Source organism: Oncorhynchus tshawytscha, linkage group LG17, assembly GCF_018296145.1.
Source record: "Oncorhynchus tshawytscha isolate Ot180627B linkage group LG17, Otsh_v2.0, whole genome shotgun sequence".
Lineage (NCBI taxonomy): Eukaryota > Metazoa > Chordata > Actinopteri > Salmoniformes > Salmonidae > Oncorhynchus > Oncorhynchus tshawytscha.
The window spans coordinates 6,897,445-6,924,265 of NC_056445.1; positions in this window are offsets into that span (position 1 = coordinate 6,897,445).

Consider the following 26,821-nt stretch of genomic DNA (forward strand, 5'->3'; position numbering starts at 1 on the left):
CTATGAGTATAACATAACTTATGTAGCAGGCAAAACCCCGAGGACTAACCATTCAGAATTTTCTTTTTTTAGGTCTCTGTCTGTTCATTGAGCTCTCATTGGCAAACAATATTTCTTAGGAGCTTGTTTTCAGTTCCTACCGCTTCCACTGGATGTCTCCAGTCTTTGGAATTTGGTTGAGGTTATTCCTTTGTGCAACACTGTTGAGAGTTGCGTTAGACTTGAAAAGTAGGTTTAGCTTCCTCTTGCCTCTATTGAAAACACATAGACCCGTTTTCAATTTGATCGATTATTAACGTTTAAAAATACCTAAAGTTGTATTACAAAAGTAGTTTGAAATATTTTGGCAAAGTTTATAGGCAACTTTTGAAATATTTTGTAGTGACGTTGCGTATTTTGGAAGCTGTTTTGTTCTGGATCAAATGCTAAAATAAATTGACATTTTGGATATATATGGACGGAATTAATCGAACAAAAGGACCAATTGTGATGTTTATGGGACATATTGGAGTGCCAACAAAAGAAGCTTTTCAGAAGTCTTTATGAAAACCCATTATCTTATGTAGAAGGCTAAAAATCACAGTTCATCATCTCACAAATAGTTTCATATTTATCTTAAATTTCACAGCATTTAGATGTAAATCTGATAACTGGGAAATATACACATTCAGAGATACAGTTATGTTGTTCTACCGTCCGTAGTAACATCACAAATTAGTAACTTATTTGACATTATATTGTTTAGAGCCCCACGAACCATTAACCACATTATTGACAACAGAAATATTGTTTCAATGTCCAACCTTTTGATGTTACAATACTCCAAAATCTCTCTGTTGTAACAAAGGGATTTGTAACTTCCATTTCTGTTAGAGTGGGAGAGAGAGTTCCTCAAGGTATTTATGACTGTCATAAATGTGGGAGAGAGAGAGAGGGGTGGGGGGGTGGGGATCTGGCTATCCATCAGCTCTGTGCCAAGCTGATCTGGCGCCTTTGATCCTCACTCAAGAAAGTCATGACATCCCACTAAACCCAAACCAGATTGGATGGTGTATTGCTGCAGAATGCTGTGGTAGCCATGCTGGATAAATAAATCACAGACAGTGAAAATCACAGACAGCAAAGCACCCTCACAGTATAACACCTCCTCTGCCATGCTTTACGGTGGGAAATACACATGCGGAGATCCGTTCAACCCCACGGCATCTCACAAATACAAACGGTTGGAAACAAAAATCTCCGATGTAGACTCCAGAGCAAAGGACACATTTCCACCAGTCTAATGTCCATTGCTCGTGTTTCTTGGCCCAAGCAAGTATCTTCTTCTTATTGATGTACTTCAGTAGTTTCCTTTGCAGAAATTCAACATGAGTGCCTGATTCAGTCAGTCACCTCTGAACCGTTGATGTTGAGATGTGTCTGTTACTTGAAGTCTGTGAAGCATGTATTTGGGCTGCAATTTCTGAGGCTGGTAACTCTAATGAATTTATCCTCTGCAGCAGAGGTGACTCTGGGTCTTCCATTCCTGTGGCAGGTCCTCATGAGAGCCAGTTTTATCATAGTGCTTGATGGTTTTTGCATCTGCACTTGAAGAAACTTACAAAGTTCCTGAAATATTAATGATGGACTGTTATTTCTCTTTGCTTATTTGAGCTGTTCTTGCCATAATATGGACTTGGTCTTTTACCAAATAGGGCTATCTTCTGTATACCCCCCTGCCTTGTCACAACACAACTGATTGGCTCAAACACATTAAGAAAGAAAGAAATTCCACAAATGAACTTTTAAGATGGCACACCTGAAAATGTAAATGTATTCCAGGTGAGTACCTCATGAAGTTGGTTGAGAGATTGCCAAGAGTGTGCAAAGCTGTCATCAAGGCAAAGGGTGGCTATTTGAAGAATCTCAAATATAAATTATGTTGATATGTTGATGTCTTCACTATTATTCTACAATGAAGGAAAAAGTACAAATAAAGAAAAACCCTTGAATGAGTTGGTGTTCTAAAACTTTTGACCAGTAGTGTATATAGGCTACATTGGGTGCTTCCTTCATATATTTTTTCTGCCGTTAGGCCCTAATGCTTTGGCTACTCACTAACTGTAGCGCGCCAAAATACACGGTAATTGTCAAATGCCTTGGGAACTTGGGCAGAAAAAGTTTACATCAATCCACTGAGGAAAAAAGGACAGAGTTTTAACTCAATAAGGGAAAAGTTGCAAAATGGAGAGTTGAAAATAAATAGAAGGGAGGGATTTGGTGAAGATTTATTGAAGTGGTAAAAGAGGGTGATGAGGGTGATGTGAGGTGCTAAACAAATTTGGCAGTCACAAGACCGGGACTTCAAAATGGCCCATCAAGGGAACAGCAAGCCAACAGTACTGTTCAGATTGGTTAAATGGAATAGTAGCCTAACTGAAATCTGGACAGTGACTGTAGATCTATAACCTCCAGGTCAGCCCAAATAAATACTAGTCCCTAGTATTGGAGGTTTTTATTCTAGGCTGAGATATACAGTATTATTCTCCTGCTATGTCAAAATGACCGACATGGCAGTTTTGGACGGGACTTAAATTACGAATGTGGTGATTTGTGCTTGTGCACATAATTAAGCCTACCCAGCTAGTACAGAACGTTATTGTAATGTTCCCTAAATATTCTCCTTTGGTTATTAGAAAAAAATAGCCAAAGGAGAACCTTTAGGGAACATTGATATTTTGGTAAGGTAGAAACACATTGTACTGAGAACGTTCAAATAACCTCATACATTTTTTGGGGGTTGAACTAGAACTTTTACATATTGCTCCCCTGTAGTTCCCATTTGGTTGTTGGAAGAGAAAATGAACATTGTATATTTAAGGGCCATTTTGGATCAACTTGCTGAAAGAGGAGATAAAGTAGGTGTGGAGGTGAGTGCACATCAATTTAGTAAATTGCTAACTAGTTGTTTATACCCCACCCCCCAAAAAAAAACATGTTTCTAAGGGGTCTTTAGCCTGGTTTGCTAACTACCCCTCTCAAAGAGTCCAGTGTATAAAGTCAGAACATCTGGTGTCTCAGCCACTGTCTGTCACCAAGGATTACCACAAGACTTGATCCTAGGCCCCACGCTCGTCTCAATTTACAACATAGCTCAGGCAGTAGGAAGCTCTCTCATCCATTTATATGGGGATGACACCATCTTGTACTCAGCTGGCCCCTCCCCGGATTTTGTGTTAAACGTTATAAAACAAATCTTTCTTAGTGTCCAACAAGCTTTCTCTTTCCTTTAACCTTGTTCTGAACACCTCCAAAACAAAGGTCTTATGGTTTGGAAAGAAGAATGTCCCTCTACCCACTGGTGTGATTATTACCTCTGAGGGTTTAGAACTTGAGGTAGTCACCTCATACAAGTCCTTGGGAGTATGGCTGGATGGTACACTGTCCTTCTTTCAGCTCATATCAAAGCTGCAGACTAAGTTTCAATCTAGACTTGGTTTCCTCTACTGTAATTGCTCCTCTTTCACCCCAGCTGCCAAACTAACCCTGATTCAGATGACTATCCTACCAATGCTAGATTACAGAGATGGTAAGGGTGCTCTCGAGCGGATAGATGTACTTTACCATTCGGCCATCAGATTTGCCACCAATGCTCCTTAAACGACACATCATTGCACCCTATACTCGTCTGTTAAATGGTCATCTCTGTATACCCGTCGCAAGACTCACTCCACCCTATCTGAGATACCTACCGCAGCCCTAATCCTCCACATTCAACACCCGTTCTGCCAGTCACATTCTGTTAAAGGTCCCCAAAGCACACACATCCCTGGGTCGCTCCTCTTTTCAGTTCGCTGCAAGGTAGCGACTAGAACGAGCTGCAAAAAATATTCTTCGAAGACTCAATCATGGACGCTCTTACTGACAGTTGTGGCTACTAAGCGTGATGTATTGTTGTCTATACCTTCTTGCCCTTTCTGCTGTTGTCTGTGCCCAATAATGTATGTACCATGTTTTGTGCTACTAACATTTTGTTGTCATTTTGTGTTTCTGCCTTGCTATGTTGTTGTCTTTAGGTCTCTCTTTATATAGTGTTGTGGTGTTCTGAACTATATATTTTTAATTTTTAATCCCAGCCTCTGTCTCCGCAGGAGGCCTTTTGCCTTTTGGTAGGCCGTCATTCTAAATAAACAATTGTTCTTAACTGACTTGCCTAGTTAAACCTCTCTGGGATATGTGGGACTGTAGCGTCCCACCTCGCCAACATCCAGTGAAATTGCAGGGCGCCAAATTCAAAACAACAGAAATCCCATAATTAAAATTCCTCAAACCTACAAGTATTAAACACTTTTTTAAAGATAATATTGTTGTAAATCCAGCCACAGTGTCCGATTTCAAAAAGGCTTTACAGCGAAAGCACACCAAACGATTATGTTAGGTCAGCACCTAGTCACAGAAAAACACAAACATTTTTCCAGCCAAAGAGAGGAGTCACAAAAAGGAGAAATATAGAGAAAATGTATCACTAACCTTTGATGATCTTCATCAGATGACACTCATATGACTTCATGTTACACAATACATGTATGTTTTGTTCGATAAAGTTCATATTTATACCCAAAAATCTCAGTTTACATTGACGCGTTATGTTCAGTAGTTCCAAAACATCCGGTGATTTTGCAGAGAGCCACATCAATTTACAGAAATACTCATAATAAACATTGCTAAAAGATACAACTATTATGCATGGAATTATAGATACACTTCTCCTTAATGCAACCGCTGTGTTAGATTTCAAAAAAACTTTACTGAAAAAGCAAACCATGCAATAATCTGAGTAAGGCGCTCAGACAACAAATCAAGCCATACAGATATCCGCCATGTTGGAGTCAACAGAAGTCAGAAATAGCATTATAAATATTCACTTACCTTTGATGATCTTCATCGGAATGCACTCCCAGGAATCCCAGTTCCACAATAAATGTTTGATTTGTTCGAGAAAGTCCATAATTTATGTCCAAATACCTCCTTTTTGTTCGCGCGTTTAGCCCAGTAATCCAAATTCATGAGGCGCGGACCACAAGGTCCAGACAAAGTCAAAAAGTTCTGTTACAGTTCGTAGAAACATGTCAAATGATGTATAGAATCAATCTTTAGGATGTTTTAAACATAAATCTTCAATAATGTTCCAACCGGAGAATTCCTTTGTCTTTAGAAATGCAATAGAATGCAGGTCGCTCTCAGGTCGCTCTCTTTCTCTCCCCCTTCATAGTAGAAGCCTCAAACAAGGTTCTAAAGACTGTTGACATCTAGTGGAAGCCCTAGGAAGTGTAATATGATCCCATAGACACTATATATTCGTGCTTCTACACCTGCATTGCTTGCTGTTTGGGGTTTTAGGCTGGGTTTCTGTACAGCACTTTGAGATATCAGCTGATGTACGAAGGGCTAAATAAATAAATTTGATTTGATTTGATTTGATATTCGATAGGCAATGACTAGAAAAACTACAAACCTCAGATTTCCCACTTCCTGGTTGGATTTTTTCCCAGGTTTTTGCCTGCCATATGAGTTCTGTTATACTCAGACATCGTTCAAACAGTTTTAGAAACTTCAGTGTTTCTATCCAAATCTACTAATAATATGCATATTCTAGCTTTTAGGCCTGAGTAGCAGGCAGTTTACTCTGGGCCCCTTTTTATCCAAGGTACTCAATACTGCCCCCCAGTCCCAAAGAATTTATATAAGAGTTAAATAAATAAATAAAAACAGACTAGTTAATTAATGTTAGCTAGCTAACGATTTTGGTACAGATTAAGCAAGCGTTAATGTTAGCTACCAAACCAGTATTGGCACAGACCAAAATGATCATAATTGGTGCTATTGGGTTGTTTTAATGTTAACGTTAATGGCCTTAAATAAAAACCCACCACATGCCAGTAGATTTAGGTATTGGACGTAAGAATGTCTATTTCACCAGCCACTTAGTTGGGTGGTTAATTTGCAGGGCTCTACAGTGTGAGCATTACATTCACATTTAAAAATAAAAATGGAGTAAAAAGTAAAAGTATGAGCACGTGCGAGTTCTGATTTATAGCAGAAAAATGCTTTTCAAAGTATTTCTTCCATTTTGTTTCATAGCTGCTAATCACACAAAGAATAACACATCATTTTTCAATTTTCTTTTAGAATGAAGCATCTGTATGCAGTGGTGGGAATAGAATTTGATGGAGTGAAAAACAGTTGAAGTTTACATATACTTAGGTTGGAGTCATTAAAGGCACAATCAATGTAGTTATGTAATCTTCTGACCAACTGGAATTATGATACAGTGAATTATAAGTGAAATAACCTGTTTGGATATAATTGTTGGAATAATTACTTGTGTCAGGCACAAAGTAGATGTCCTAACCAACTTGCCCAAACTATAGTTAGTTAACATGAAATTTGTAGAGTGGTTGAAAAACTAGTTTTAAACAGCTTGGAAAATTCCAGAAAATGATGTCATGACTTTAGAAGCTTCTAATCCACATAATTTGAGTCAATTGGAGGTGTACCTGTGGATGTAGTTCAAGATGCTGGAGGAAACAGGTACAAAAGTATCTATATCCACAGTAAAACGAGTCCTATATCGACACAACCTGAAAGGCCGCTCAGCAAGGAAGAAGCCACTGCTCCAAAACCGACATTGAAAAGACGGTTTGCAACTGCACATGGGGACAAGGATCGTACTTTTTGGAAAAATATCCTCTGATCTGATGACAAAAAATAAAACTGTTTGGCCATTATGACCATCGTTATGTTTGGAGGAAAAAGGAGGAGGCTTGCAAGCCGAAGAGCACCATCCCAACCAGGGTGGCAGCATCAACATAGATGGCATCATGAGAAGTGAAAATTATGTGGATACATTGAAGCAACATCTCAAGACATCAGTCAGGAAGTTAAAGCTTGGTCACAAATGGGTCTTCCAAATGGACATTGACCCCAAGCATACTTCCAAAGTTGTGGCAAAATGGCTTAAGGACAACAAAGTCAAGGTATTGGAGTGGCCGTCACAAAACCCTGACCTCAATCCTATAGAACATTTGTGGGCAGAACTGAAATAGCATGTGCGAGCAAAGGAGGCCGACAAACCTGACTCAGTTACACCAGCTCTGTCAGGAGGAATAGGCCAAAAAGTACCCAATTTATTGTGGGAAGCTTCTGGAAGGCTACCCGAAACGTGTGACCCAAGTTAAACAATTGAAAGGCAATTATACCAAATACTAATTGAGTGTATGTAAACGTCTGACCCACTGGGAATGTGATGAAAGGAACAAAAGCTGAAATAAATATTTCACATTCTTAAAATAAAGTGGTGATCCTAACTGAGCTAAAACAGGGAATTTTTACTAGGATTAAATGTTAGGAATTGTGAACAACTGAGTTTAAGTGTATTTGGTTAAGGTGTATGTAAACTTCCGATATCAACTTCATTTGGGGGTTGTTTCAACCACCTGTAATTCTCAAAACAGATTCAGTAAGTTTCTACACTGACATACAAAGACTGTGTTCTGACCTTTAAAATAATAATAATTGTAAAATATATTGGGTTATAATTATAATTCGTAATTGAAATACACTGTATCCTCATCAGGTTGTGTGTTGCTACTGAACCATAAAAGGTAACCCCAAAAAAGTGAAAAATGATCCCACAAGACATGGAAAATGCAACAGGCCAAAATTCTGGAGACCACAGGTAAAGTTAATATTTTTTGAGAGTGATAGTATATATTTGTTTTACATCTGACTGTTTTACATCTCTCCAATGTCCAATGATGGTAAATAGCTCAACTTACAACTTTTTTCAAAACATTAAAGCATTCTTGTATGTTGTACACAGGGCATACAATTAAAAACCGCCAAATGCAGGTAGATTTTGGTATTGGCTAGTAAGTTGTCTATTTCATCAGTCATGTTGGCGGTTGCTCAGGGCTCCACAGTGTGAGAATTTGATCACATTTATTGCAAAATGAATACTGCAGTAGCTGTTTTCAAAGTACTGTTCTTCTGCCAAAGTACTGTACTTCTACTGAAGTGAGACTTTGTTGTGTTTCTTGGCTATTGACATTGTTTTGTTCACAAGCTAGGTTGTTTGTCAATGTTTGACTTTCAACTGCTAGGGAAGAGAAGCAACAGGGATTCCAGTCAGACTCAATCTCAGTCACAAACATGACTAAAGTTGCGTTACCACGGTAACCTCCAGCCCTTAAAGTGGCAGGTGAATTTTTTTTGTCTCATCTGATTTTTTTGGTTAAAAGACTCAGGTCACAAAAAATGTAATTAAATGGAGCAATATACCACATTACTTATTACTAGAATTACTACTATTAGATTTGTTTTTAGAAACATTACAGAGCATGCTCATCTGTGTTTAGTTGATAAGCTCAGTTCGATGATGCTGTGACACACCGCCCCAGACCATGATGGACCCTCCACCTCCAAATTGATCCCACTCCAGAGTACAGACCTCTGTGTAACGCGCATTCCTTCAACGATAAACGCAAATCCGACTATCACCCCTGGTGAGACAAAACCGCGACTCGTCAGTGAAGAGCACTTTTTGCCGCTCCTGTCTGGTCCAGCGACAGTGGTTTGAGCCCATAGGTGACGTTGTTGCGATGTCTGGTGACATTGTTGTGATGTCTGGTGAGGACCTGCCTTACAACAGGCCTACAAGCCCTCAGTCCAGCCCCTCTCAGCCTATTGCAGAAGGTCTGAATACTGATGGAGGGTTTGTGCATTCCCGGTGTAACTCGGCAGTTGTTGTTGCCATCCTGTACCTGTCCCGCTGGTATGATGTTCGGATGTACCGATGCCTAAGGCACTTTCAAGCAGATGAGCAAGGACTCTGGGCATCTTTCTTTTAGGGTTTTTCGGAGTCAGTAGAAAGGCCTCTTTAGTGTCTTAAGTTTTCATAACTGTGATCTTAATTGCCTACTGTCTGTCCGCTAGCGGAACCCCCCCCCCTCGCAACAGCATGTGAAAGTGCAGGGTGCCAAATTCAAAACAACAAAAATCTCATAATTAAAATTCCTCAAACATACAAGTATTTTACACCATTTTAAGGGATAAAATTCTCGTTAATCCAGCCATGGTGTCTGATTTCAAAAAGTATTTACAGTGAAAGCACCACAAAAGATTGTTAGGTCACCACCAAGCCACAGAAAAACACAGCCATTTTTTCCAGCCAAAGAGAGGAGTCACAAAAATCAGAAATAGAGATACAATTAATCACTAACCATTGATGATCTTCCTCAGATGACACTCATAGGACTTCATGTTACACAATACATGTATGTTTTGTTTAATAAAGTTCATATTTATATAAAAAAATGGAGTTTACATTGGAGCGTTACATTCAGTAGTTCTAAAACATGTGGTGATATTGCAGAAAGCCACATTAATTTACAGAAATACTCATAATAAACATTGATAAAGATACGACTATTATACATGGAACTTTAGATAAACCTCTCCTTAATGCAAGCGCTGTGTCAGATTTCAAAAAAACTTTACAGAGAAAGCAAACCATGCAATAATCTGAGTACAGCCTTTAGACAACAAAGCAGCCAAAAAGTTACCCGCCATATTGGGTAGTCAACATTACTCAGAAATAGCATTTTAAATATTTACTTACACAGACATCATTTAAACAGTTTTAGAAACTTCAGAGTGTTTTCTATCTAATACTAATAATACTATGCATATATTAGCATCTGGGACAGAGTAGGAGGCAGTTCACTCTGGGCACGCTATTAATCCAAAAGTGAAAATGCTGCCCCCTATCCCAAAAAGGTTAAACCCTTTACAATGAAGATCTGCGAAGTTATTTGGATTTTTACGAATTGTCTTTGAAAGACAGCGTCCTGAAAAAGGGATGTTTCTTGTTTTGCTGAGTTTATGTCTCCGGTCTGATTTATCCAGCATTGTGTGTGTGTGTGTCTCGAGATAGCCTGAAGGAATAGAACAAACATTTCATTGTTTGTTCTCATCCTTGTATCTGGGAAATAATACCAGAAGCAGATGACCACAGGACGAACCCAAAGAGGTTGATGGTCCCTCCCCAATCTAGATGGGAGGGGTGGGAACCAGCCATGACTAAGCATTCTTGGTTGCAGCTATATAAGAAACAGCATGGTCTGTAAAGGTTAGACTCTCGGCCCAACAGTCAAGACTGTTGAGTTGACTAGTCTCATAAATTGCAATAATTATTTGATAATGAATAAAGACGATTATTTGAAGAAATGACAGTCTCTCTCACTTTAGGATATTCCACGACAGTATGCAGGCCATGTAAATACTGGGACAATTCAGCTTCCAGAAAGCATTATCATGCTGAAACATGAGGTGATGGTCGGGGATGAATGGCTCAACAATGGCCCTCAGGATCTTATCACGGTATCTCTGTGCATTCAAATTGCCATTGATAAAATGCTATTTGATTCGTTGTCCATAGCTTAAGCCTGCCCATACCATAACCCCACCGACACCATGGAGCGGCACTCTGTTCACAACATTGACATCAGCAAACCGCTCACCCACAATAAGTTCTGGAAAATGGTTAAATTACCTGGAGAATAAACTCTCCTCCTCACAGCTGTCTATGTCCCTTAATGTTGATGATGTGTTTGTTACTGACAAGACACAGACAGTAGCGGTGTCAAACTGAAGAAGCCAGTTCCTACATTTGAATGAGTGGGGGATGGTATTGAATGTGGTGTCTTTGAAGTTGGCTCGCACAGGTCATCTTACTCTCTACCAGTAGTTACTCTCTCTAGTAGTTTTTTTTGGAATTGTTAGTTAGATTACTTGCTCGTTATAACTGCATTGTCGGAACTAGAAGCACAAGCATTTCGCTACACTCGCATTAACATCTGCTAACCATGTGTATGTGACAAATAAAATTTGATTTGATTTGATTTGATTTACCACTATTGAGGATAAAAAATGTAAAAATCAGTTAGAACTCAAGTTTACTATTACTTATGTAACCTCTCTCTTAATTTTATACGAACACCTGCAGAATTAAGCATTTCTTGCAGTAAAATTATACACCAAATGTAAATGGTGACTCGGGTACAGGAGTGGAGAAATATTCATTTCTTTAAACATTTTGAGAGAATGAATGCGTGGTTAGGTATTGTCTGCAAAGGTGCTATCTTTATCAGCATCACAAAATCTGAAAATATTTCAACCACATAAAATATGCATCCAAGCTGAACTAAAATCTTATCAAAAAAATGTTGGTTCATTTTAGCAGCTTTTAATTTCCTTAAAGCTAGTCAAACTGATTTGGAAATTTATTTTTTTAGTTATTGCATTTTCTACCGATCCCTAAAGGTCTCTGCACGAGCGAACCAGAGATGAAGGAGAAAACAAACTTTACCAATATCAACTAGTTTGAAGCATTCATTCTATCGATGTATGCAATTATTCTGGTGAGCAAGGGTTTATTTAGTCTTCTAGGGCAACAAGTAATAACACGAGCCTACCAAAAATGCTGGAAATTATATGCAGAAAAAGTCCTATCTAAAAAGTCCAGTCATAAAATAGCTCCCATCGTTATTTGTATGTTCGGGTCAGGTGAGGGCAACAGAATGTCACTTTATCACATGTAGTCGGGCGATTGCGGATGGGTTATTAGCAATTGTGGGCGGGTGCAGGTGAACAAACAGCTGACCCATGCATCACTAACGTGGTTAACATAGCTGAGCTAGCTATTCTACTGGTGCCAAAATTGGACTGCAGCGTATCAAAAAATATATTTAAAGGTTACCCCTACTCATCTAAGGCAAGATAGTTATAGGTTTTCCGTTTCATCTGTGTTTGGTGTTAGCTAGTTACTTGCTAGTTAGGTCTTCAGCAAGCTTCTGATTCAGCTTTTGTCATGTCATGTCTTAAAAAAGTTGACATCATTGACAGTCATTGTTTATGACTATATTGGTGTGATAGTTGACTATGACTATTGGTGTGATAGTTAGTAGTTAATTCTAAAGACAAAATAGTCAGAATAATATTTGCTATCTTTCAGCTAAAGGAGACTCTACAAGAACAAGTCTCGAAGGTGAAGCATCTGTGCATTGAAAAGTGAAAAGGACTACATTGACATCCCAGAACGTCAGAGAGCAGTGTTGAGAGGACTGGGCTCTCAATTGGGGCTACCAAGGAGAATGTTCCTGAGATCAGATGACCCAAGACTACCTGAAGTGCCACCACCAACAAAGGCTGAGCTGCTACAACGTCGAGGAGATGTCGCCACACAAAACAGGGTGCAGTAAGCACACCTTTGAGCTGGGAAGAACCTGAACTTTCCCTGTTGTCAGACTTGGTGGTTCCCGGAAAGTGTGAAAATCTACACAGTAGTCAGAATTGTTGTTGAAAAAGGTGGGCCTACAATTAAACATATAAATCAAATAAATAATGGAAGATTGTATGAGAAACTATTCTTCTGCATTTTTTATCTAGCATATAGTCATCATTATTGTACTTTTGGAGTGTTTTTTAAATTAATTACTAAACGGTTCTGTGTTCTTGGATATCTATGCTCTTGGAGGTTAACATTTCAAATTAGCAGACCTACAGGTGGGTACATATCCAGAAAGACGGATGGACTACCCTGGTGTAAATAGAGTACAAATCAAGTTGGTCCGATTACACAGATCAGGTCAAATAGCTTTATTAGGGACATAAATAAGAATACAAAGTGGTCTATGTAACCTTCCTCAAAATGACAAAAGCACAGTGAAACGGAGGAAACATTATGAAAAAGTACTGAACTGATATCACAAAGACCAAGGAGAATTCACAATAAAAATAAATGGAGTATTTTTTCTAATTGAGATCCAAATGAAGAATAAAGTACTGTGTAGTTGTGGAAAGCATTAACCTGCTATGTAAACATACTTGGTCAAAAATAAATGGAATTTTGCAGTGGTGAAATGGCAGTAGTTGTGTGTTGTAAGGTGCAGGAGTCTCCCTGCAATTCATGCAGGTGCACCAGCGAGGTTGTCCTTAGTCCCTGAGATACAGTAGCTCTCCAGTACTCCTTCATGTCAAAGATAACTCCTGGTAGACAGGAAATGGCCAGCTCCAGAACCTCTCCCGTTTCTTCAAAGAACAGCTCTTGCAATTTAGCCTGTATGATAGGAAAAAAAGCTACATGAAATTACAGATTGCAGCCAAATGTTGTGTGATATGATTATGTTGTGAAACAGGTCAATAGTACCACAGGTGAAAGATTTTTACTAACCTTCATCTCAGCCAGCCTCTCTTCTTGCAATTGGGCAGATATTTCAAGGTGTTCCTGTCCAATTCTTTCTGCAGCTCTGCCTGTGCCCCTGGATGGTCTGTGACTCTTCAAAACTGGAATCCTACAGAAAAATTATGTACGCCACTGTCATGACTCTCCTGTGAGGATCCGAAGGATCAGGTTACAGTGGGTCCGCTCTACAGCGCCCTCTCTCTCCCGCAGAGGGGGAGAGGTTGGATATGGACAGTTTTATGATGGTCATAAATACCTTGCAGAAACTCTGCCTTTGGGCTCTGCAGGATTGAAGGGAAAGAACACTTTTGTAGCAAAGACATTTTTCCTGCCAAAACTCCATCATCCAAAAGTGGAGAATAAAACAATACTTCTAATATAAAGAATGTTGGAAATGGTGGGGGGACTTAAAGAACAATCCTGTCGAATTTGTTACTAATCTGCGATGTAACTAAGGACAGTAGAACAACATACCTGTATCTCTGAATGTGTATATTTCCCAGTTATCAGATTTACATCTAAATGTTGTGGAATTAATATGATTAAATATGAAACCATTTGTGAGAAGATGAAATGTGATCTTAGCCTTCTAAATGAGAATGTTTTTTCATATGAAGTTTATCCAGTCAGTAACCACACCCACGTGAGCACAGACATTATGCCAAACGTAATGGAACCACCCTTTTTCCAGAGTATATAAAGGGAGCCATGACTAAATTCTCATTAGACCAGTACATTGACGGGTTGCTACTGGCATGTAAAATGGTTCTAGCTTTACCCTGAATAATCAACCATTGAGACCAGTATACGGAAGGTAGGCAGGACGTATCAAATGGTTAGACTCTACATTAGACCAGTGTGATCGATGGTGTGAGCTGAAAGGTACGAAATGGTTAGAAACTCTCTCTCTCGAAGAAGAAGACTACACAGGAACATTCAGTCAGCAGCTGTTTAAGTACTTTAGTCTGCTAACTTGACCGAAGACAAGAAGACAAAGAACAATTTACTCTCACCACTCTAGATACCTCTATCAAACAACAATTGGTAGATCCGTTCTAACAGACACTCCGAAACCAAGAAGCTGCCACAACAAAGGGCATGGTGACCTCTGGTGGACAACCAGAGACTTACACCACCAGAGACTTTCTGTCGAATTACACCCCGTAGATGGATCGAGTGTTTTCAACAGAGAGACAGCAAAGACATGCAAACGTAAAGATGTGTGTTGCAATTATTTCAAATGAGCGGCTGTTCATGTGCAAAGTATTCACATTTCCATGAGCATAGTTATCAGCTGTATGTATGATATTTGAATTCTTTTGTCCCTCCCTTTCCCTCTCTTTTGAATCCGCCATTTTGTGTAACAAGCCGTCATATCGGTTTAGTTCGCTAGGGATCTTTCATTGCATCGTGTTAGTAACCAATAACTATACCACGTGTGTGTGTTTACGTATTTCTGTGTGATTATTTCGTTAGTTAGTAAATAAATAATTAAGCCAATTTGTATATCGCTGATTCATCATTTATGATGGGGTTCGTGCAGAATTTTGCGACTTTCAGAATGAGACTGATGAGGTAAATCATAATTAATTGATGACGATATATTTATGTCTTTAGAGTTAATTTGAGAAACGGTAACTCATTGAACAAACTTTTTCCATTATTCCCCAAGATTGCTAATGACTTAATTTTTACACGAGTAATTAAACATAGTTAATTAATTTGATAAAATAATGTCATCGCATTAATGATAGTAATGGCAAGACAGCCACAAATATTAGGATTGTATTTTAATGTTCACCACATGGTCTTTTATATATAACCAATAAGGATTTTCATGCAGAAGAGTTAGGTATAACACTTCCGCATCTCGTACACAATATCTTCATAGCCATAGCTCTCTAGAATCAAGGGGCAATCCCAGCAATCTTGGTATTCATTCAACCAGCTTACCTTGAATGCTTTTCCAACAGTATTGAAAGAGTTCCCACATATGCTGAGCACTTGTTGGATGCTTTTCCTTCACTCTGCAGTCCAACTTTTCCCAAACCATCTCAATTGGGTTGAGGTCAGGTGATTGTGGAGGCCAGGTCATCTGATGCAGCACCCCATTACTCTCCTTCTTGGTCAAATAGCCCTTACACAGCCTGGAGGTGTGTTGGGTCATTGTCCTGTTGAAAAAAAATTGATAGTCCCACTAAGTGCAAACCAGATGGGATGGCGTATCGCTGCAGAATGCTGTGGTAGCAATGCTGGTTAAGTGTGCCTTGAATGTCTTCACTATTATTCCACAATGTGGAAAATAGTAGAAGTTAAGAAAAACCCTTGAATGAGTAGGTGTGTCCAAACATTTGACTGGTACTGTATATTTATTTATTATGAACTGTACCCAGACCTCACCCAATGTTATCTAAAGTTGTCCAAGATTAAACAGTGCTGATAATTCCATTTTAATTTAACAGACATGATTTTGTCTATATGTTAAAATAACCAAAGCGTTTCATAAACAAATCATTTTTGAAACCATGATGTGATGTATGACAGGATTGGATGTTGCATGCGATTTCAATTTTGTTTGAGCTTCTTTTTGTGTAAGCACATTTGATTGAGCTCTTACTGCAACACCGAGTAGGCATTTTGCTTGACATAAGCGTTTAAAAGAGCTGTCAGCCGAGGTGATCTGGTTCCCCTCTCACTCAGTCTATTAGCTCCCTGCCTATTCAGCTTCTCTTTTCAGTAAATGTTCTCAAATAATCAGAAAAAAATAGTATGGGTGATATTTTGGTAACTCCAAAGGCTATTTTACATGGGAATCAGGATGGCTGTGTGGGAACTTTTAAGAAGAACTGGAAGAGTTCCTCCTTCATTCCTGAGTAATCAGCTGCCTGTGCCCTGCTTTGTGAAATGTCTGAAGCTTTAGGCAAAGTTGTATGTTGTGCTGCTATATCCACTCTCTTTGTAAGCAGAATCCTGAATGAGACAAACAGTACAAATACCTTTCGGGAAAAAAAACACCACCATCTCCTATCTCTGTTACAGTGGGTGCTGTAAGACGAGAGAGGGTTCCTCCATACAGTACAAAGAATAAAGCTACCTACAACTCCCCAAAACAGTGAAAGGTTTTGCCCTATTAATCTTCATGTTCGTTCTTCAATACTTCACAGTTCATTTATATGAGCTAAGTTTATTTTTTACTCTTCCCTCTGATTAAGTTAACTGAAGCCAAAGCAACTAGCGCAACAACAGAAGGTGAGAGGAAAAAAAGAGAGAAAAGCCATTTGCTATTCATTACCCTGAGTTTTGTACTCCAAATAATGTACAACCAGCGCCAGTGAGCTTGGCAGTGCGGTAATGCTCTGCTCTTTGTCTCATGTGTGGATAACTAACTAACTACGGGCTGCAGTAAGACTACACAGCTCCAGCCCTGGCTCTGTACTCTTTGGATCTATCTCTCTGGCTGCCAGCTGGCCCTTTCATGTTGTCTTATTACAATGTCCCGAGAGAGTATACACAGCCTCTTCTCTCAGTTCTACACCCACTACCACCAACCACAGCCATTCATTCCTAGTCTGCGGGAGACATTGGATTCCTTGGCTACACAAGATCACATTTTGGAACAAAAAGAGCTAGTGGAGCGTTAATGAGGATAGGGGAGGTGCTAGCGTCTCAACTGGCCAATTGCCAGGGGAAATGCAGAGCGCCAGATTTAAATACAATGCTATAAAATTCAAACTTTCATTAAATCACACATGTAAGATACTCAATTAAAGCTACACTCGTTGTGAATCCAGCCAACATGTCAGATTTAAGAAATGCTTTTCGGCGAAAGCATATGAAGCTATTATCTGATAGCCTGCAGCCATCCTCACCAGCAGTAAACATAGGAGCTAGCGTAGCAGGCGCTACACAAAATGCTAAAATAAAATATAAAATGTGCATTACCTTTGACGAGCTTCTTTTGTTGGCACACCAAAATGTCCCATAAACATCACAATTGGTCCTTTTGTACGATTAATTCCATCCATATATATCAAAAATGTCCATTTATAAAGCGCGTTTGATCCATAAAAAAAACAGCTTTGAAAAAAACAATGTCACTACAAAATATTTCAAAAGTTGCCTATAAACTTTGCCAAAATATTTCAAACTACTTTTGTAATACAACGTTAGGTATTTTTAAACGTTAAATAATCGATCAAATTGTAGATGGGGCAATCTGTATTCAATACATGAACAAAAATAAAAAAGCTCCGCTCTTCACGTCTTGTGCAACTCACAAAAGTGTCCCCTGTTCCGAGTTGGCCTACTTCCTAATAAGACAAAGGAATAACCTCAGCCATATTCCAAACACTGGTGACATCGTGTGGAAGCGGTAGGAACTGAAAGTAGGTTCCTATTACATTTTCAATGGCAAAGACAATATAGGGAAGAGAGATTTGAAAAAAAAAGAAGTTATGAACAGTTAGTCCTCGGGGTTTTGCCTGCTACATAAGTTATTTTATACTCACAGACATGATTCAAACAGTTTTAGAAACTTCAGAGTGTTTTCTATCCAAATCTATGAATAATATGCATATCTTATATTCTTGGCATGAGTAGCAGGAAGTTGAAATTGGGCACGCTATTTATCCAAAAGTGAAAATTCTGCCCCCTAGCTTTATGAGGTTTGAACAGACAGACAAAGCAGGCAGATGTTAGGGATGAAAGTGTAATGTACAGTATGTGCATGGTTAATAAGAGTAGTCTTTCGATTCTGTTTGAGGATGGGGTTTGATGGTACAGTATAAAGGGGGGAAAGCACATAGATCTGGATATATTGTGTTGTGATGACTTTTGGTATTCCCTCAACCTGCTGATTTACTATAAGCCTCATGAATCAACAGGTGTGTGTCTAACAGTGGTGGTTTGATGAACCATGCTAGCGTTACTAGTAACCTTGTCTGATGCCTGCACAGCAAACTGGCCAGTGTTACATAGTGTTGATTTTTCTATTAACCATTTCTAGTGTTTATTCAGGTGTTTAACACTCATTGGCGAAAAAGAACCCCAGTGTTGGTGTTAATCAATAAACTGTAAACAAGTCCTGTGTGTTTATAATGGTAACTTACTGGCAGCCAGTAACCTGTAAGAAAAAAATATATTGTAAAAAAAGTTAGTTTACGGTATCCAATACTGTTACTGTAATTGATTTATGTTACCAATAATGCTGCCGTAGTCATTTTACGCTAACAAATACTCTTACTGTAATCTTTGGTACTGACGCTTTACGATAATTCACAGGTAACTGCACTGATGAAAATGTCCTGTAATTTATGGTACACTACCGGCTACTTACACAAACGCTTGGATTGCTTTTCCTGTGAAGCATAATTTCAAAATCTGAGACGACAGGTGGATTAACAAAAGGCTAAGCTGTGTTTTGCAATATTGCAGTTGTGATTTCATGAATATTTTTTAGTAATATTATTTGACTGTGGCACTATGCTGTTCAGCGGTTGCTATATATATATATATACACTGCTCAAAAAAATAAAGGGAACACATAAACAACACAATGTAACTCCAAGTCAATCACACTTCTGTGAAATCAAACTGTCCACTTAGGAAGCAACACTGATTGACAATAAATTTCACATGCTGTTGTGCAAATGGAATAGACAACAGGTGGAAATTATAGGCAATTAGCAAGACAGCCCAATAAAGGAGTGGTTCTGCAGGTGGTGACCACAGACCACTTCTCAGTTCCTATGCTTCCTGGCTGATGTTTTGGTCACTTTTGAATGCTGGCGGTGCTTTCACTCTAGTGGTAGCATGAGACGGAGTCTACAACCCACACACGTGGCTCAGGTAGTGCAGCTCATCCAGGATGGCACATCAATGCGAGCTGTGGCAAGAAGGTTTGCTGTGTCTGTCAGCGTAGTGTCCAGAGCATGGAGGCGCTACCAGGAGACAGACCAGTACATCAGGAGACGTGGAGGAGGCCGTAACAACAACTCAGCAGCAGGACCGCTACCTCCGCCTTTGTGCAAGGAGGAGCAGGAGGAGCACTGCCAGAGCCCTGCAAAATGACCTCCAGCAGGCCACAAATGTGCATGTGTCTGCTCAAACGGTCAGAAACAGACTCCATGAGGGTGGTATGAGGGCCCGACATCCACAGGTGGGGGTTGTGCTTACAGCCCAACACCGTGCAGGACGTTTGGCATTTGCCAGAGAACACCAAGATTGGCAAATTCGCCACTGGCGCCCTGTGCTCTTCACAGATGAAAGCAGGTTCACACTGAGCACATGTGACAGAATCTTGAGACGCCGTGGAGAATGTTCTGCTGCCTGCAATATCCTCCACCATGACCGGTTTGGCGGTGTGTCAGTCATGGTGTGGGGTGTCATTTCTTTGGGGGGCCGCACAGCCCTCCATGTGCTCGCCAGAGGTAGCCTGACTGCCATTAGGTAGCGATATGAGATCCTCAGACCCCTTGTGAGACCATATGCTGGTGCGGTTGGCCCTGGGTTCCTCCTAATGCAAGACAATGCTAGACCTCATGTGGCTGGAGTGTGTCAGCACCTGAATCGAATTGAGCACATCTGGGACATCATGTCTCGCTCCATCCACCAACGCCACGTTGCACCACAGACTGTCCAGGAGTTGGCTGATACTTTAGTCCAGGTCTGGGAGGAGATCCCTCAGAAGACCATCCGCCACCTCATCAGGAGCATGCACAGGCGTTGTAGGGAGGTCATACAGGCACGTGGAGGCCACATACACTATTGAGCCTTATTTTGACTTGTTTTAAGGACATTACATCAAAGTTGGATCAGCCTGTAGTGTGGTTTTACACTGTAATTTTGAGTGTGACTCCAAAACCAGACCTACATGGGTTGATAAATTTGATGTCCATTGATAATTTTTGTGTGATTTTGTTGTCAGCACATTCAACTATGTAAAGAAAAAAGTATTTAATAAGAATATTTCATTCATTCAGATCTAGGATGTGTTATTTAAGTTGTTCCCTTTATATTTTTGAGTAGTGTATATATAACGACTGCTGACATGCAACTAACCATAGACAATAACCTACAGATAAACAAAGGAACATGGCTACCTAAATATGTTTCCCAATCAGAGACAACGATAAACAGCTGCCTCTGATTGAGAACCAATTTAATTGGCAACCATAGACATATAATCCCCTAGGCTAGGCAAGCCTCTAGACATACAAACCCCCCTAGACAATGCACAAACTAAACACACCACCCTTGTCACACCCTGACCTAACCAAATAATAAAGATAAATAAGGTCAGGGCGTGACAAAATTGATGAAGTGAAATGAAAAAAATAACTTGTTTCAAAAAATTCAGAAAATAAATACATGAAAGTGGTGCGTGCGTATGTATTCAACCCCTTTGCTTTGAAGAACCTAAATCAAATCAAAGTTTATTTGTCACGAACGACAAATACAACAGGTTGTAGACCTTACAGTGAAATGCTTACTTACAGGCTCTAACCAATAGTTAAAGTAAAGAAATAAAACAACAGTAAAAAGACAGTGAAAAACAGTAGTGAGGCTATATAACAGTAGCGAGGCTATAAAAGTAGTGAGGCTACGTACAGACACTAGTTGGTCAGGCTGATTTAGGTAGTATGTACATGTACATATGATTAAGGTGACTATGCATACATGATGAACAGAGAGTAGCAGTGGCGTAAAAGAGGGGTTGGCGGGTGGTGGGTAATGGGACACAATGCAGATAGCCCGGTTAGCCAATGTGCGGGAGCACTGGTTGGTAGGGACAATTGAGGTAGTATGTACATGAATGTATACCTGTTAGGGATAGGGGGCAGCATTTTCACTTTGGATGAATTGCATGCCCATAGTGAACTGCATCCTACTCTGTCCTAGATGCTAATATATGCATATTATTATTACTATTGGATAGAAAACACGCTGAATTTTCTAAAACTGTTTGAATTATGTCTGTGTGTATAACAGGAAGTCGGAAATTCTGGGGCTGATCAATTTTCAAGTCATCTCCTATTCACATCCAAACAAGATATGGATATGTTCGCACTTCCTACGCCTTCCACTAGATGTCAACAGTCAGTAGAACGTGGAATGAAGCCTCTAGTGTGATGTATGACCGGATGGGAGGGGATTGAGTCAGTGGTCTGTCAGAATGCCAGTTCCTGGTTGCGCACATTACTGTTGATATCGCCTGCGTTCCATGACTCTGTAGACAAAAAATGAATGCTTCGGTTGGAACGTTATTGGATATATATGAAAATAACATCCTGAAGATTGATTCTCTACTTAGTTTGACCAGTTTATTCGACCTGGAATATAACTTTTTGAAGTTTTCGTCTGAGTTTGCCTGGACCAGCGTCAGCTTTTGGACATGGGAACTAACCGTGCTTGCAAAAGCAGCTAATTGGACACTAGTAATGGACATTATGGAACAAAACAACGATTTATTGTGGAACTAGGGCTCCTTGCACTGCATTCTGATGAAAGATCATCAAAGGTAAGGGAATATTTATGATGTAATATTGTATTTCTGTTGACTCCAACAATGCCATTTGATTACCCTTTCAGGAGTCTTATGACTGGGTTAAAAACTGTTGAGAAGCCTTTTATCATAGACTTGGCACTCCAGTACCGCTTGCCATGGGTTAGTAGAGAGAACAGTCTATGACTGGGGTGGCTGGGGTCTTTGACAATTTTTAGGGCCTTCCTGGATTGCAGGCAGCTTAGTCCCAGTGATGTACTGGGCCGTACGCATTACCCTCTGTAGTGCCTTGGTCGGAGGCCGAGCAATTGCCGTACCAGGCAGTGATGCAACCATGCTCTCGATGTTGCAGCTGTAGAACCTTTGGAGGATGTCAGGACCAATGCCAAATCTTTTTAGTTTCCTGAGGGGGAAAAGGCTTTGTCGTGTCCTCTTCACGACTGTCTTGGCGTTTTTGGACCATTCTAGTTTGTTGGTGATGTGGACACCAAGGAACTTGAAGCTCTCAAGTTGCTCCACTTACAGCCCCGTTGATGAGAATGGGGGCATGCTCGGTCCTCCAAATAAGATCTGGTGCAACCAATTACCTTCAGAAGTTACATTATTAGTTAAATAAAGTCCACCCGTCTGCAATCTAAGTGTCACATGATCTGTCACATGATCTCAGTATATTTACACCTGTTCTGAAAGTCCCCACCACTAAGCAAGGTGCACCACCAAGCAAGCGGCACCATGACAACCAAGGAGCTCTCCAAACAGGTCAGGGAAAAAGTTGTGGAGAAATACAGATTAGGGTTGGGATTGAACATCCCACGGAGCACCATTAAATCCATTATTAAAAAATGTAAAGAATATGGCACCACAACAAACATGCCAAGAGAGGGCGGCCGCCCATCAAAACTCACGGACCAGGCAAGGAGGGTATTAATCAGAGAGGCAACAAAGAGACCAAAGATAACCCTGAAGGACCTGCAAAGCTCCACAGCGGAAATTGGAGTATCTGTTCATAGGACCACTTTAAGCCATACACTCCACAGAGCTGGGCTTTACAGAAGAATGTCCATAAGAAAGGCATTGCTTAATGAAAGAAAATAAGCAAACAACGTTTGGTGTTTGGGAGACTCCCCAAACATATGGAATAATGTACTCTGGTCAGATGAGACTAAAATTGAGCTTTTTGGCCATCAAGGAAAATGCTATGTCTGGTGCAAACCCAACACCTCCCATCACCCCGAGAACACCATCCCCACTGTGAAGCATGGTGCTGGCAGCATCATGATGTGGGGACGTTTTTCATTGGCATGGACTGGGAAACTGGTCAGAATTGAAGGAGTGATGGATGGAGCTAAATACAGGGAAAATCTTGATGGAAACCTGTTTGTCTTCCAGAGATTTGAGACTGGGACGTAGGTTCACCTTCCAGCAGGACATTGACCCTAAGCATACTGCTAAAGCAACTCTCAAGTGGTTTAACCTTTCTGGTGCAGAAGTTCCGCTAGCGACCCACCTCAACAACATCCGGTGAAATTGCAGAGCACTAAATTCAAAATATAGAAATAGTCATAATAAACATTCATAAGAAATACAAGTGTTATTCATCGGCTTAAAGATTAACTTCTTGTTAGATTTCAAAAAGGCTTTACGGCGAAAGCTCACAATGCGATTATCTGAGGACAGCACCCCGCTTACAAAAGCATACAAACATTTTTCAACCAAGTAAAGGAATTACAAATGTCAGAAATAGCGATAAAATGAATCACTTACCTTTGAAGATCTTCATATGGTTGCAGTCACAAGAGTCCCAGCTACACAATAAATGTTAATTTTGTTCAATAAAGTCCCGCTTTATATCCCAAAAACCCAGTTTTGTTGGCATGTTTTGTTCAGTAATCCACTGGCTCATAGGTGGTCAAAACATGCAGATGAATACATCCTAATAGTACCGGTAAAGTTCGTCGAAACAAATCCTCAGGTTGTCAATTGTCTAAATAAACGATAATATTTCAACCGGGCAAATTTGTATTCAATAGAAAGGAAAAACAACGAAGAGCTCGCACTCGGTCATGCGCGCAAACCAGCACTGCATGATTCTACAGTCCACTGACAGAAAGGTCTCATTCCGCTTCATTTTTCAGAAAACAATCCTAAAGAAACAATGTCTAAAGACTGTTGACATCTAATCGAAGCTATAGGAACTGCAATCTGGGTCCTAACCCATTAGATTCTCTATAGGCATTCAATTGAAAATGCCCACATCAAACTAAATCCCACTTCCTGGATAGATTTTCCTCAGGTTTTCACCTGCCATATCAGTTCTGTTATACTCACAGACATTATTTTAACAGTTTTGGAAACTTAAGAGGGTTCTCTATCCAAGCTTCTGGACCTGAGTACCAGGCAGTTTACTTTGGGCACAGTTCTCATCCAGACGTCGAAATACTGCCCCCAAGCCATAAGAAGTTAAGGGAAACATTTAAATGTCTTGGAATGGCCTCGTCAAATCCCAGACCTCAATCCAATTGAGAATCTGCCGTATGACTTAATCTTAACCTATAGGGGGCAGCATTTTCACTTTTGGATAAATAGCGTGCCCAATTTCAACTTCCTGCTACTCATGCCAAGAATATAAGATATGCATATTATTAGTAGATTTGGATAGAAAACACTCCAAAGTTTCCAAAACTATTTGAATCATGTCTGTGAGTATAAACAGAACTTATGTAGCAGGCAAACCCAGAGGACTAACCGTTCAGATTCTTTTTGGGGGGAGTTCTCATTGGGAAACGATATATCTTAGGCACTCTTTCTCAGTTCCTACTGCTTCCACTGGATGTCACCAGTCTTTGGAATTTGGTTGAGGTTATTACTTTGTGCAATAAAGAAGTACGGCCATCTAGGAACTGGGTAACACTGTTGAGAATTGAGCAAGACTTTAAAAGTAGCGCTGGGATTGTTGTCTCCCCGTATTGAACACAGATAGACCCGTCTTCAATTTGATAGATTATTAACGTTTAAAAATACCTAAAGTTGTATTACAAAAGTAGTTTAAATGTTTTGGCAAAGTTTACAGGCAACTTTTGAGATATTTTGTAGTGACGTTGCACAAATTGGAAGCTGTTTTTTTCTGGATCAAACGCACCAAATAAATTGACATTTTGGATATATATGGACGGAATTAATCGAACAAAAGGACCAATTGTGATGTTTATGGGACATATTGCAGTGCCAACAAAAGAAGCTCGCCCAAGGTAATGCATGTTTTATATTTTATTTCTGCGTTTTGTGTAGTGCCTGCAGGGTTGAAATATGCTACTCTCTTTGTTTACTGTTGAGCAATCATCAGATAATAGCTTCTTATGCTTTTGCCGAAAAGCCTTTCTAAAATCTGACATGTTGGCTGGATTCACAATGAGTGTAGCTTTAATTTAGAATCTTACATGTGTGATTTAATGAGTGTGATTTAATGAAAGTTAGATTTTTATATCATTTTATGAAATGCCGCGCTTCATTTTCCCTGGCTTTTGTCCAAGTGGGACGCAAGCGTCCCCTATCCTAGAGAGGTTAAAGATTGCTGTACACCAGCGGAACCCATCCAACTTGAAGGAGCTGGAGCAGTTTTGTCTTGAAGAATGGGCAAAAATCCCAGTGGCTAAATGTGCCAAGCTTATAGAGACATACCCCAAGAGACTTGCAGCTGTAATTCCTGCAAAATGTGGCTCTACAAAGGATTGACTTTGGGGGTGTGAATAGTTTTGCATGCTCAAGTTCAGTTTTTTTTGTCATATTTCTTGTTTGTTTCACCCCCCAAAATATTTAGCATCTTCAAAGTGGTAGGCATGTTGTGTAAATCAAATGATACAAACCCCCCCAAAAATCTATTTTAATTCCAGGTTGTGAGGCAAGAAAATAGGAAAAATGCCAGTCGGGTGAATACTTTGGCAAGCCACTGTAGAAATGTTTATCCCAATGTCACACATTGGCCCCATTATTTATAGAAAGACCCATATAGAACAAAATACTTGTTAATTGTATTAACTGCATTTATACTGCAAACCAGTTGCCAGCAAGTTATTGCAATTTGACATGCTAGTGATACAGTACTGTACATGTATGTACAGTAAGCATCAAGCTCTACTGGACTTGTACCTCTTGGTTGCCAGCAGCCTGACATTTCCTGCTACGCTACCATATCTGTGAACATAAAAAAGATTGGCCACAGATTTATTGGCAAGAATAGATTTCTACACTTTGCTAAACGTCATTAATGTACAGTGTATTCAGAAAGTATTCAGACCCCTTGACTTTTTCCAATTTTTTTTAGGTGACAGCCAACCTTATTCAAAATGGATTAAATAGTTTGTTTCCCTCATCAATCTACAAACAATACCCCATAATGACAAAGCAAAAAACTTGAAATATCACATTTATGTAAGTATTCAGACCCTTTACTTTGTTGAAGCACCTTTGGCAGTGATTGCAGTCTCGAGCCTTCTTGGGTATGACGCTACAAGCTTGGCACAACTATATTTGGGGAGTTTCTCCCATTCGTCTCTGCAGATCCTCTCAAGCTATGTCAGTTTGGATGGGGAGCATCGCGGCACAGCTATTATTTTCAGACCTATCCAGAGATTTTCAATCGGGGTTCAAGTCCGGGCTCTGGCTGGACCACTCGCGGCCATTAGAGTGTCTAGTTTGACAAACAGACACCTCACAAGTCCTCAATTGGTAGTGTCATTAAATTGTACCCGCAAAACACAAGTTTCAACGTCAACAATCACAGCAGTATTTTATATTTACTCTACAATATCATTTTAAATGCATTCTCTTCTATTCATTAAATAGTACCCGCAAAACACCAGTCTCAACATCAACAGTGAAGGGGCGACTCCGGGATGCTGGCCTTCATCATTAACAAGATTATCATCACTAGCAATATGCTTGAATCTTACTTACAAACAAATATTTTACGAGGCTGAAGCGTGACAAGAAATACCTGCACTGAAAGACCTGCACCGTAGCATTGTTTTTAGCTGCTT